Below are 15165 nucleotides of genomic sequence, written 5' to 3'. Positions count from 1 at the left end.
CTCAGCAGAAAGCCTGCTTCTCCCTCTCCCACTCCCCCTGCTTGTGTTCCCTCTCTCGCTGTGTCTCTCTCTGTCAAATAAATAAATAAAATCTTTAAAAAAAAAAATTCCATACCTTTAATACCAAAGATTTATTTTAAAGGTCATGGGAGGAAAACTTAAAAATTGAAAAGTGATCAGTTTCTGTAAGTTTTTGAGGAAGATGCAAAATAATTTCTGCTACTTTGGCACCAGTGAGAATAATGTGGTTAGCTGGGTAGTGGTTATTCATTTTAAAAGGTTAATTAAAAACTGCAGTGTTTCTAAAGGAAATTTATTTGCTATATGGGGAGCAGCTAAACCACCTTAGCTGATTTGAATTTCAGAATTTGAAAATAAGAAGAGTAAATATTTTATAGGTTCTAAAAATGATAGGCATGGCAACAAGTACCAAAAATTTGGAAGACAAATACAGTTAAAAATAAGGAAAATTTTCTATTAATGGGACCTGTCCAAAGTTGACATGACATCACAAGGAAATGGTTTTATTTTACCGGTTGTATATTAGGAGAGTCTAAATGACTATTAGGCAAAACAAACAAACAAACAAAAACATGCAATTATCAGTTGAGTAGTCAAAATAGAACATCTTTAAGGATAATATCAAACTTGAAGTTATTTTATTCTCAGCATTACAAGTATCTTTAGGCCTAAAGCGTTTAGTAATGTGCCCTCATCCTTTCCTTACCATGCAGTCCTTATAAATCATACTGAACAGGTTTCCCTTTGAGATAATAAAACTACTGACTTTTTGAACTATTAATTAAGTTACACATAGCACAGTTTTAAAACACATAGGCCAAATGAACTTCATCAAATAATGTTTAATAAGTAAAATTTAAGTGGAACTAAAATGCAGGTGTCAATTATGCTAGCCTAAAGCAAGGTAAGCAGTAACAGTTAATATTTTTAAAGCTTGTAAATATTTAATAATGTATTAGAACTGTAAGGGAAGTCTAACTCAAGAGCAATCAAACTTGTTCCATATACATGAACTAAAATTGCTTTATGTAGTAAAAAGGAACTATTTATCCTTACTTGTTGGGTATTGCTTCTCCCTTTTTAATAATTGTTATTAAGCTCAATTATTTCATATACATTCATGAATATATTTCTTGAGAGAGAAATGCTGTGTACATTTCAAGTTATGTCAATGATAGTCTCCTACTGTTTGAGCTTTCTTAAGTCCTAAAATCCTAAAGAAATTTACCAACATGAAAAGATTATCTTTTTTCCTTAACATCTAGCTTTTGGCTGTGGAAGTCAACTTCCTCTTCTCAAATAATTTTATCAAATGAATATTTTAGCATGAATAGCCTCATTTTAATAACAATTTGGATTTAAATGATGATGAATGTTTTGAAGTGAAGTCTAGTATCTCCATTTCACTTCTGAAACGGTCTTGCAGAGAGATTGGGACCATGCCTAGTGGTTTTAATTTTATGGCATCATTAACCATCCATACTGGATTCACACAATCTGATTTCAAATATAGACCAATCATCTATAGCTCTGTGGCCCTAAGTGAATTTCTATATCTAATGAGTTAAGGATCTTTATTTGTAAAATGAAAATAAAAATGGAATGTAATTTTCCCAGTTTATACATCTTGAAATATTATTGAAAATTAAATAAGAGTACAGGTAAAAAAAAAAAAACAAAAAACCCTAACAATGACTTTGAATTAATTTTGGCCAATTTCATAAATTTTATGAATTCTAAGTCTTTTTCTATCAGGCCCTTTTTCTCCTACAACTTCATGTAGATAATCTAGACCAGGAATCAGAAAACTATGCAGAGGAGCTTCATGTAACACTGTCTGCTTTTGTAAATAAAATGAATGGAACACAGTCATGCTCATTCATTCATTTTTAATTTCCCATGGCTACTTTCATACAAAATCGGATAATTGCAGTAATACGGCCCACAAAGACAAATGTATTTACTATCTAGTTCTTTAAAGTAAAGGCTTTCCAATCCCTGATATAGAGCTCTAGAGAAATCCATGAATATGCTTTTATTTTACCCAAACTTCTGATGAATTCATAACAACTATTTTTATCATAACTTCGTTTCCTCTGTTTGAAATGGTTTTGGAAACAAGTATATTTACAGTTTCTGATTTATTACTACTACTACAGTTATTAAAACTAATAAGACTTCAACAAGTTAGTAGTCTACAATTGATTGTAAGTGTATAGTATAGATTTGTGATTTTCTAAGATTTAAATTGTACAGATATAGTAACATTTTTACAGCTTTCTCAGTTTTAAAATGTTTTGGAATTTTGGCTATTATCCAGCTATCAGCTGCTAACCTACTTGTCCCTCTTTCAAGGTTATTTTACATTTATTCTATGGCAGTTGATCTGATTCAATTTTGAATCTCCTCTAGATCAAAAAAGAAGAATGAAGCCAGATCATCCTTTTGCAAATACGGAAAATTACTCTCCTCCTTTAGATGTGTGGGAACCCTACATAGTAGACATGAAGAGACTCAGGCTGGAGCCTTTGTGTAGGATATAACTTACCTAGATCTGAACAGTAATTTTGGATAACATTATTATTATTATTATTATTTTTATTAGATTTATTTTTTTCCTCAAATGTCAGCCAACTTAGTGAGGTGGTCAAATTTATTCGCATGTGGATAAGAAAAGTATTTCTTTATAATTACTCTACTCTCTTCTGTATTATTGCAGCTCCATCATTATTATTCTAAATAATTTTACTACTAGTATCTTTTCAATTAATTTTGCTAATTCGTTTTGTGGGTTTTTTTTCCCAAAACTCAAGATCTAGTTTTCTTTAGTTTTATATTTTAGTTTATTTTATAATTAATTTAGTGATCTTATTTTTAATCTCTTTCTATATAGTTTTGTGTATGGCTCCCTTTCCTTTTTATCTTAATGCTTAGTTTCCTTTTTTGAAAAAATACTGTAGTTTGTTTTTTTATATAATTTTATCTATGTTGATACTATCAATTCTATTCTGAGCATCATTTTAGCCAAAACCCTTTTGGCTTTAACACATAGTAGTCATTTCAGTGTTATATTCTTGAAAGTGTTTGCCGATTATTGATTTATTCAAGCATTAGTTATAAAAGACTTATTGATAAATATTGATTTAAGGTGAGAGGATTTATTTCTGTTATGAATTTTAAGATACACACAAAGTTCTATGGGTTAGACTAAGCTAATATCTTACACAGAAATACTATCAGTAGTTTTTGATCAGTTGGTTGTCCATTGTCAAGATAGAAATATAATAAGAAAGCAGATTGCATTTCTAAGTAAGGAAAAACATACAGATTAGAACCATATTAACTAAAATCGATCCATATAGTATTCTATCACTTCTGGAATTCCTTGTATTTCAATATTAAAATCTTTATAATTTGCAGGTCTTACTTTGCAATAATAGTTTTATTGTAAGATATACAAGAAGGCTTGAATAAATGATGGCACACAGTATTTTCCTAAGTAGATTCATTAGTGTTAAGATATCATCCTCCCATACTAAGTGTATACTTCAGAAAATGCAAACAAAATCTAAATTGTACTTTTGTAAACTTGAAGTTAATAATTTAAATGAAAACTTAAAACAAAGCAAAAATAAAATAAAATTCATGTGGAATAATAACCACGTGGTAATCTTTTAAAAGAGTGTTTTGTGTTAAAACAGATCCTTGGATTATAACAATGAATTTTTTTTATTTTATTATGTTATGTTAATCACCATACCTTACATCATTAGTTTTTGATGTAGTGTTCCATGATTCATTGTTTGCATATAACACCCAGTGTTCCATTCAGTATGTGCCCTCTTTAATACCCATCACCAGGCTAACCCATCCCCTCGCCTCCCACCCCTCTAGAACCCTCAGTTTGTTTCTCAGAGTCCATAGTCTCCCCTGGTTCGTCTCCCCCAATTTTTAAAAACTATTCCCTCTGTATAGATAGATAGATATAGATTAGTATACAGAACAACTAAATGACATATCTATCTATCTATCTATCTATCTACTTATCTATTCAGTTTATACTAGCATAAGCAGTTTACTCAGTAATTTGTTAGGTCAAATGGAACAGTTTGTTAAAAGAAAAAAGAAAACTATATCCTTAACTCTTTACTTATTCAAAATGAAGTCCACTAGTCAAATATTGAAAGGAAAAAGATTTCAAAGCATAGAAATTCTTAAAAAAATAATTGAACATCTTTAGAATATTCAAGAAAATGTAGAATTTCTAAGTATGAATGCTAAAGATATACTCAAAGACTAAATACATAGATACACACATATATTGTTCAACTGAACCACACTACTAAGAACAAAGAATTTCAATATGGAGAGATTATATAAACCAAACCATAAAAGGCAAACTGTAAAATAATTACCCAAAAGATATATGGTGGGTAAATAATTTTAATACAAAAGCTGTATGAAAAGAAGTTAGCATTTGAATTATAAGATGCTTAAGATGATGTGATACCCCTTAAGTTTTAGCTCAGCATAGGAACACGAGCTGGAGTCTATTTTTCTCATCCCCTACTGCTGAGTGTGGTAATATAACTAATAACTGGATGATTAAAAGCAAGCAGAAGTGATATCTATGGGTCATGATCTGATAAATTAAAGTTTTTCCTCTTCACTTCCTTTTTCTTCCTTCCAGCTGCCTGGGAAATGGGAGGAAATGGAACAGCATCTCGAGCTTTAATGTGAAGCCATGTAAAGGGAAAAGCAGCACCAACCCCATCAACCCTGGACAGTCCATTCACTTCTTGCATTAGAGAAAAATAAACTCTACCTTATTTAAGCTATGGCATTTTGAAACCTGTTTATCTACATATTTATTTTGAAACCTCTTTATTTATCTTACACTGAACCCTAACAAACACAAATAATAGAATCCATGGGGACACAGTTCTGAAATGATGAGAAAATGTTTCACCATTTGTGGAAGGAAATTTTATAGTATACACAAAAAGCCTTAAAATATTAATTCTATTTGAATTAGCAATTTGAGTTTTAGAAAGTAATGCAAAAAACAAAACACAAACAAACAAAAACCCCATAAGTACCCAAAGATGGTTGTGCATAATAGGAAAAAGAAAAGAAAAAGTGTCCATCAGTAGAGAATTGACTGAAGTCATTTTGCAGCATTTGTTAAGGTGTAGTGGACAGCTGCTATTTCTGCCTTAATAGCTCCATTCTCCCTTCTGGTAGAAATCCTTTCCTCTAGGGATTCATTTTTCTGTTATAGAGCTCCAAACCTCCTGTTTCTAGAGTATTTCGGGAATATAAACAGCTTACAAATTCCTTAGGAGCAAAGTTAGAGAATCATTGCTTAATTAGAGCCATAGAACACACATACACTATTTTATACTCTAAAACATATTTATTGTTTTGGTAGGCTTTTAGGAAAAACAACTATAAAAGCTAACACTCCTGCTGCAATTCAGGATTATTAGTTCAGTCTTTTCTCTTTTCAGTAATTAAATAATTCAGTACAAACGAGAGCAACTGAAATTTCTTCTGACATACAGTCTTTTGAATGCCATCTGAATGACCAGAGGGATCATTTTGCCCTTTTTCTACAGACTATTTTAAAATTTCCTATTTCAAAACGTGATATTGTCAAAGGATAATATGTATGTGTTGAAAACAAATATACTATTTTCCCTTTTGGGTACTTTTGTTTCAACTCTGTGCCTATTTAAAGAAACATTAATTATAATAATAACCCTACTTCGGTTTGTCATAGTCTCAGAAGGATGTTTTGTTTCTATTTTAAAAGGAGGCTTTCAGATTCTTCAGGAACTTTAATTTTCACAGGACTTGAATTTTTAGTAAATACAGGTGATGCTAACTTACAAACACAGATAAATTAAATGATGGGACCTAGTAGAATTCTTCTATTCAATTCACTGGAAGATATTTTCTGGTTTTTGTTTTTGTTTTTTGGTTTTTTAAGATAACATTTGTTTCTTTTTTTTTCTATTTATTTATTTATTTATTTATTTATTTATTTTTTGATGTAGTGTTCTATGATTCATTGTTTGCTGGAAGATTTTCAAGAGAAATACAGGAAAAAGTTCTTACTCTCATTCTGTTTTTCAATACATCTTACTTGATCAATGCAAAAATACTTTTTTTCCGTTTGAACACTTTTGGACTGGGAAAAAGTCTTAGAATGTATCCCATCTGTCAACCATGAGACAGTCATGAGAAAGATGCCATTTCCTGAATACATACAGATGTGGTTATAGCTGTTCAAACTGTTGTCTTTACAGTTAACTCATTTACATTGTTGGCACTACACATGTAGAATTAATTACCTCTAAATGTCTTCAGAAAGATTACAGTATGACTTGGACATAAAACTAACAGTGACTTTTATTTATCTCTAGCAGGAAACTAGAGGAGGGGGTCATTGCATTCAAACAAAGATAGTGGCATAAATTTGACATTACTGGAATAAATATTTATGGCTGGAGGAAAGACTGCAATTCTTTTTTGCAAAGCACAAACTGGGTGTTTTGTGGAATCGAAGAATGGAAAATAGACACGTGTAAAAGAAGCTGGGTCACAAAAGGATTGTTTGTCACATGATGTGAAATGTAAGTGAGGGCTTACAAAATTGCAAGATCTTTCATATGAAAGCGGTTCACACCCATGATGGGCTGGGAAGATAACAAAAGAAAAACTTTGTGTCACAATTTCATTGTTAATATGTTTTCTTATTAGAGGAATAAGAAGAAATGGTGTAATTTATAATAATGTAATCATATTTTGTAAAATACGGCCTTCAAATCACAACACATAAAAAATAAAGACAAGAAGAAAAATTCAGAGTGGCCTCAAAATTCTCCCCAATGCCTCTCCAGTTTCAAATTTATTTCTGGGAGCTCAGGCATACCATCTAAAAATTAGATTTTTAAAAAATGCAATACATATATGTACATGTACTCTGCACACATAGGCATGACACATGTGTGTGCACACGTATCTGCACATATATATGGTTCTAGGTACACACGTACATATGCATATATACACATAGAGTATGTGTGTGTGTATATATATATATACACATATATATATACACACATACATTATACTTTATTTTTCCAGATGATCATTTCTTTGATTTAAGAATAAATTTCCCATCACTCTTGCTAATTGAAAATTTTTGAAGCACAAAATGAAAATATTCAATATTTCAAGGCAGAAAACTATAGCAAACCATTTTATTTAGAAAAGTTTATCAAAGGATGACACATTTCATTTTATAGTAATCATAAGTTTTGTATTTCCACATTTGTGTGAGGAAAAATGACTTAAATTTAATAGTTTGCTAAGTACATACAGTAAAAGAGAGTGCTTATGAATTTATTTCCTGCACATCACGTACTATGAGATGGAGATGGCACCTGAATGCTCCCAAGCTGAACACAGAGTCAGTTCAATATTCTTAACATATTAGAAGTGATAGGTCCATGGCAGGCCTACTGCTTTCATGAGATGATGAATAGTATGCTGGTGTGAAATAGACAGGAGCTCAGCACTGAATCTGTCTCAGGAACATATGCTTAATTTTTAAAATTAATGTTATGTTCGTTCTCTATTATTTAACATTTTTCTTAGTTTTTAAATATTAATCCTATTTTATCATTTTAATTCAGCAATGTTTCACAAACTCTGAAGAAATTATTTTAATGAGAGTCATAAGATTGTTCTTATTCTTTAACATATTATTTTTAAATGGTTGATATAATGGACATTTTCTATTTTGTGCTTAATTATAAAGAAAAATAAACCAAATGAGAGGGAGAGGGAGAGAAATTTAAACTAGAATTGGAACAGAATAAGATCAAAATGAGAATAAATAGTAAATATATTAACCCATGTCTGTCAGCATAGGATGGTCATGATGAGGCTACAAATGATCCCCTAAATTTCAGTGGTTTACAACAATTTATTTCTCTCATACTACATTTTTGTCATGGACTTTTCTCATATTGTTTCCCAGTTTCAAGATGATGAAATTGTTTCTATTTTGAACACAGCCAGTATGGAGAAAACGAAAAAAAGAACATGGCTCTACACACAACTCCAACCACTGGTTCAACGTTCTCTTAAAACCTCTGACAGAGTGTGACTATGGTTCTCAAGTCCAGTTTCACTGACAAGTTACATGGCCAACATGGTTTCCCCAGGAAGAGTTAATGGATATTTGTGGACCCTCATATAATCTATCACACTCAGCCAAAACAGAAGATGGGCCTTGAAAAGAGTAGTGACAGTGAAAATGCTTTCATTCATTCATTTAACAAATAATTACTGGCCTCCTATTGTAGTTAAGACAATATGATCAGTTCTGATGGTAGATTGGTGAAGACAGTCATAGACCCTACCCTGAAAAACGTGTATTGTCACAAAGAATATGTACATTAAATGAAAATTACAATAATGCACGATGAATGTAGTGATAGACTTCATTACACAGCTGGGATGGAGTCAAGTAGTGGATTCAAAAGATACTCAAAAATAGAATGTTGATGCCTAATGATTGACTGGATTTTTCATGTAAATGACAGACAATGTTCACAGCAACTTTAAGGTTTCCAGGTTGGAAATCGGTTATACCATGACACTTTTTAGTTTAATAGAACACAAGGAAGTATAATTATTGTAGACAAAGGGCAAAATCATTCTGTATATATTAAATTGTAAATATGTTTGAAACACCAAAGTAGTATTGGAGATTAAACCTCAGATTGAAACTATCTTATTATGATGAAATTGATACTTTGATATTCTAATTGAATATTTTAAATGCTAAATTTGAGGTTGCTAGCCTGAATTATTTCAGTGATTGTAGTATACCTGACAGAATTGGGGATTTCTAGGGCACAGTGGTTTGATAGGTAAATACTGAATCTTGATATTATGATAGTTTTCCAATTGTACAAATTTGGAATATTCAGGTAGAGTTACATAGTTGAAATAAAATATAGAGATTTAAAATTTGAAACCATGAATTGAGAAGCAATATCTCATGAAAGGGAAATAGAATGATCTAAGAGCAAAAGGCCTGAATCTTGACTCACACAGAAGAAAATAAGTCAGTGATGGAAAATAAATGCAAGGTAAGAAGGACTAGAAAAATAGAACTAGAAGGTTAATAGAGATGATCAATAATATGAAATATGAAAATTCCTTTTTATTCTCCCAAATCCCATAAAATCTAAAAAAAATTAAAAGTGTCATCACAGGATCAAATCATTTCAAATAATTTGAAATATTTAAAGTTGTGCCAAAAAAATCTGCACAAATAATCCCTATATTCTTAATATAATAAAAAATATTTTTTCTCATGCAGACCCCTGCAGGAATTTTTTTTTTATCTTTTTTTTTACTATGTTCAGTTAGCCAACATGTAGTACATTGTTAGTTTTTGATGTAGTGTTCAACAATTCATCAGTTGCATATAGCATACAGTGCTCAACACATCACATGCCCTCCTTAATACCCTTCACCTGGTTATCCCATCCACCCATCCCCTTCCCTTCTGTAATCCTCAGTTTGTTTCCCGGAGTCCAGAGTCTCTCATTGTTTGTCTCCCTCTCTGATTTCTTCCCATTCAGTTTTCCCTCCCCTCCCCTGTGGTCCTCTGCACTATTCCTTATATTCCACATCTGAGTGAAACCATATGATAATTGTCTTTCTCCCCATGCAGGAATTTCTATCCTGAAGTTTTCAGTGGGACTCTTCAGGAACCCAGATTCTTCTGTTATGAATCTACTTTTATCTGGATCATCATGGATCTCCACATCCAGTGTGTAGATGAAAGAAGAGATAAATGGAGAATTCCAAGGAATATTTTATTGCAAGAATAAAATGAATAATTTCTGTCACATTTTATTGTCCAGTATTCTATCCTGTGGCCTCACCTAGATGCCATGATAGCTTGGAAATGTAGTCATAACCTAGGCAGCCAATTCCCAGCAGAAACTCTACATCATGGAAAGAATGTCCAAATCTTTGGTGATAACTGCCCTCCCTTTCATAGGAAATAATAAATTAGTGTAAGTACAAATACAATAAAGCCACAGTTCAAAACAGAGTAAGGGAAATATATACCTTTCAGAAATGAACCTGGGTTGAACACAAAGTCAATGCATAAAGAGATCTAGAAGGATAGTGAGTAAAATAAAACACAGATTAATGTGGAAATATGTGTAGTGGTAACAGAGATAATCACACATACCCACATAGGCACACACACATGTGCACACACATACATATAAATGCAAGTATAAATAAACTGGAAACAAAGAAAGAAAACTAAATAGTTGATAAAAATGAAGAGAAAAAAATGTAGAGCCAGAACAGTAAGTCGACCAATCATTTATGCAGTTGACAAGGTAGCCAGGAGGAGATCTTAGCTGAATATGGTTTCCGAAGGCTACAGAACTGGGATTTAATGGTTATTTGGGAAAAGAGATGTGGTCTTCTACCAACACCAAGGAGGGAGTTGAAATTGAGAGCCTAGCATGTTGGGGCTTCTGAAAGGGGTTGGCATTCTATGCAAGGATGAATTGTGAAGCTTCACAAACCAGTCTACACTGTGAAAGAAAAGGGTGATTTATGGGAAATACTATCTTATCACTGGCTATGAGATGAAATTGAACAAACAGAATAGCAGGTATAAACATATAACTAATCATTGTTCAATAAAGCATTTGAGGCGGAAGTAAATTCCGAAAACTGATCTTAAGGAGTACATCCATATGTCACAAGAAAGCCAATAGGAGGTAAATAGAATTCATTTGGCCAATGATGAGATTACAATAAAAAGTTATCAACTGGGGCGCCTGGGTGGCTCAGTCATTGAGCGTCTGCCTTCGGCTCAGGTCATGATCCCAGAGTCCTGGGATCGAGCCCCGCATCGGGCTCCCTGCTCAGCGGGAGGCCTGCTTCTCCCTCTTCCACTCCCCCTGCTTGTATTCTCTCTCTGTCAAATAAATAAATAAAATCTTTAAAAAAAAAAAAAAAGTTATCAACTTTTTTTTTTAACTCAGAATTTTTTTTTTCTTTCATTTAAAGAAGTATTTAGAACACATCAAACAAGGCAACATTTATTCTTTCTTCTCGTCTTCCGGTGTGGGGTCTGCGGGCGGCTCCTCCACTGTGGCCCCGCGGCTCTCTGAGCCAGCGTTACTGTCACTGGTCCCTTCCTCAGCCATACTGTCCACCCCCTCCTGCCCGCTCTCCTTGTCCTCAGGAGTAGATGTGCCTTCTTCACCATTCTGTTGGCTTTCCGTCGCTTCTTCAAGGTGTGTCTCCTCTGTCCTCGTCGGGATGCTCTCGTCCTCCTTCTTCTCCTCGGTCTTACTAGCAGCTTGCTCTTCCTCAGGAACTGCGTTCAGCTTGCTCTGCTGCTGCTTTCTCTCTTTGCTCCTGCCTTTTTCAAGCCTGTTTCCTCTGCCTGTGCAATTTCAGCGGCAGTTTTTTCCATATCCACTTCTACTTTCAAACCGCACAAACTTTTAAGTGCATTGTTCAATGAATCTGTGCTTTCCAGGAATCTCCTCTTCTTTTCCTGGTGTCGCTCCTCTATTTGAAGAAGTTCAGCTTCTAGTTTTCGCTGATAAACCATTAAGGGCTGGAGCTGTCGTTTGAGGACCTGCATTCTAGCTGTTGTGACAACTGACCGGACGTCTGGCACCACACTCTAAGGATTTCACTGATGAGGCGGTGGTTTCTCTGGAAACGGGCAGTGACTGTAGGCTTCATGGAGAAGCCATCATCATAATCATCTGGATCTTCAGCAGGCTGAATGCTCATGTACGGTTCTCCTTTCTCCATGCGAGACTGTCTCTGTCGACTTTCTTCCTCTAAAGCAGCTTCTGCACGACTTTTTGCATTTATGTAAGCAAGGTATGTGGGGGAATTATGATAGGCCTTCACAGAGTCCTTGTACTCTATCTTTTCTGCTTCGTATTCGTTTAAATATTGTTTTTCTTCATCAGTGAGATCTCGCCACATGCCACCCATAATCTTGCCAATCTCCCACAACTTTAGGTCAGGGTTGGAAGCTTTTAGTTGGTCCCAGACCTTTCTGCTGTACCTCATGTAGGGCATCAGCAGCTTATCTGGTGGTTTGGGGGCTTTTGGAATCATAATACCAGAGGATGCCATGACCCGGCTGTTGGTGCCTGGATTCCCTCCCAGCCTGTAGTTGTTGTAGGTGAGATGACTATATGGATTGTATCCCACAAATCCTGTTGTGCTGGGCATTTGTGTTGCAGGAGCTGGGGTGGGAGGTGGGGCATAAGATGGTCTTTTTGACATTTTGGAAGATTAAGTTCTCAGTTCCTTAGGAATGAATCTGAGACACCGCGGGCAGAAAAAACGCCCGCAGCTCAGGCCTCGTTTCCCTTTGTCCCACGCACGCCCCACCCCTCGCGTCCGGAGCCAAAAGTTACCAACTCTTAAAAGAAATAATGAACCAGGGAAATACAACAAAAATCTAAATCTCATAATAATAACACAATTCCTTTTAAAAGATTTGAACTTCTAGAGAAAACACATTAATGTACAACAATAGTTGTAGACAGAAATTTGCATGCCTTTCAGTATTAACCACATCTAGCTAACCCTTTAAAGACTGTATATCTGCATGGAATGGAAGAAATTGTTAAATGTACTCTGCATTCTGAAGTTTAGTTCCACTAATCAGTTCTCTCCCTTACCACATTCTGAAGCTTATTCTAGAAACACTTGCACTCAATAATAATAATTGTAACAACAACAACAACAATAAAATGTAGCTTTGAGTCAGGCAGATCTGGCTACAAACTTTACCTTCACATTTTCCCAGCTATAGTTTATTCTTATGTAAAATTGCATTAATAGTAAATACTATGCAGGACAATTGTGAGAATTGATAAAGAGGCAAAGAACTTCATGTCTATTTAATAAACACTTGAAACAACTCTGTTAAAACTGATTCATAGAATTTGCTCTTTGTATATACTCATAAAAATAACACAATTCCTTTCAAACATTTTTGTAATATGGAACAATGATTGTTTTACCTGGAATTAAAATTCTACTGTGTTCGGTCTATTCAAAACTGTTATGTATTTACAACTTCTCTATGTAAGGGTTCATGGGATGATAATTTATGTATCATTAAAATTGCCACATTTATTATTAGTACATTCTACAGGATAGAGTAGCAAAAAAATGTTCAAGTTTTCTTTGTTTCCAGCTACCAGAACTACAAGTTTTTTTCTTAGGTTAAAAAAAAATATTTAGTCACATCTTAGGCTCTGGAGTGGAGTAGGAAAATCTTATAGTAGGACACTAGGTTCTGGGAGGAGTATGACCACAATTACATGTGTTGAGCAAATATATCGGTTAATCTCTCTACTTCTTGGTTTCCTTATCAGTAAAAATAAGAAGGTCTTGGAGAGCCTTCTAATTAGACATTTAGAAAAAAGAAATATTGTGTTGATTTTCACTGTTGAATAGTTTGGGGACTTCCATGCATACCCTGACAGAAAGGTTAGCATGAAGTCCATTAGGAAATGGAATATTCATATTGTATATAACAGCGAAAAAGAACTAAATAATGTACTCATAGAAGTTTGTCTTATAAAATGTTCATGAGAATAAAGGTTATTTATTCATCTTTAAGTACAGAGCAGGATGTGTAAGGAATGGGCAACAGCTCCTCAAGCTTATGCAAAACGCATAACTAAATTTTTCACTAAGAATATGTAGCTACATACTCACAAGGTGAGTGAAACTTAGCCTCATTTAGCTAATGAGAGCTGTAGCTGCATATTTCATATGAAACAATGTAGGCACATTCTCATAGAGGTTATTTAAAAGAGCAGATATACAAAAATATAGAACACAAGTTACCCTATGTGACTCAGGAATGACTTAAATATCAAGAGAATGACTTTACATCTAATATACTACTTACTCGTCAGAGTGTTTAATTGTATTTTAAGAAGCTAATTTATTCAATATAACTCACCTTTACATTATAAAATCAGCACTAGTTTGCCTTCTGAAAAGAATATGATTTTATTTTACAAATTGTCAGCATTTACCTGATTTTGATTTTTAAAAAGTAGTTGGCTTTCTAACTTAAAAAAAAAAAGTTTATACCTAAGATTAAGATACTTTTATGTAAAATTACATCACAAAAAATATTAATTTTAAAACCCTCTGCTCTAGCTTATATAATAAGGTGGATAAATTCAGGTAATGTATAGCTATTCAAAATATTTGTTCTTTCAGCCTCCTTTGGACATGCAAAACACTTGTAAATGTGTTCAATCTTACAACTACTGCCCTGATACAGAACAGATACAAAATGCAAATTCTCTGTGGAACTAAGTTTTCCTGAAAAGGAGCAAATATGCACAAACTTTCAGTTATGCAAGAGGAAGAAGTCCTAGAGATTTACTACACAGCATAGTGCCTATACTTAAAAATTATTTTGTATGCTTAAAAATTTGCTGTATGTATAGATCTTATATGAAGAGTTATAATAATAGTAATAATAATAGGGGGAGGGAGAAAAAGGAAGCAGGGGAGGAAGAGGAGGAGGAGGACAAGGAGAAGGAAGAAAAAAGGGGAAGAAGAAAGAGGGTGGGAGGAAAGTTTTAGGGATGATAGATGTTTATGGCATATATTGAGGTGATGGAAATAAAGTATATACTTATCCCCAGCTCATCAGTGTATTACATATGTACAGCTTTTTGCATTTCAATTATACCTCAATAAAGTGTTTTTTTAAAAAAGAAAAAAAAATTCTAAAATCCCTGTAGCTTCGTTCACTTAGTTTACTGACCTGGAATAAAAACTACTCAAGAACCGTGGTTCTAAATATGGTTCCTGAAACATCAGCATTGCCTGAGAACTTGTTATAAATGGAAGTTTTCAGGCTCAGTCCAGAAATACTGAATCAGAAGCTCTGGGCATGTCTACAAAACCCTCCAATTGACATAGATGCGAGCCAGAGTGAGAACCACTATTCTAGTGCAGGATGGAGAAATAGATCTCTATATAAGAAGGGTATCTCTATCATTCAAATAA

General features: G+C 33.6%; 1 pseudogene; it reads right to left on the bottom strand.

Moving 5' to 3' along the window:
- Positions 1-11138: 11138 nt before the first annotated feature.
- Positions 11139-12517, bottom strand: LOC145722462 (SWI/SNF-related matrix-associated actin-dependent regulator of chromatin subfamily E member 1 pseudogene; annotated as a pseudogene).
- Positions 12518-15165: the final 2648 nt, after the last annotated feature.

Source organism: Leptonychotes weddellii, chromosome 7 (assembly GCF_054177405.1).
Source record: "Leptonychotes weddellii isolate Sample4059 chromosome 7, ASM5417740v2, whole genome shotgun sequence".
Classification (NCBI taxonomy): domain Eukaryota; kingdom Metazoa; phylum Chordata; class Mammalia; order Carnivora; family Phocidae; genus Leptonychotes; species Leptonychotes weddellii.
The sequence above is the reverse complement of the archived record's forward strand: the minus strand, read 5'-3'. Positions and strand labels throughout refer to the sequence as shown.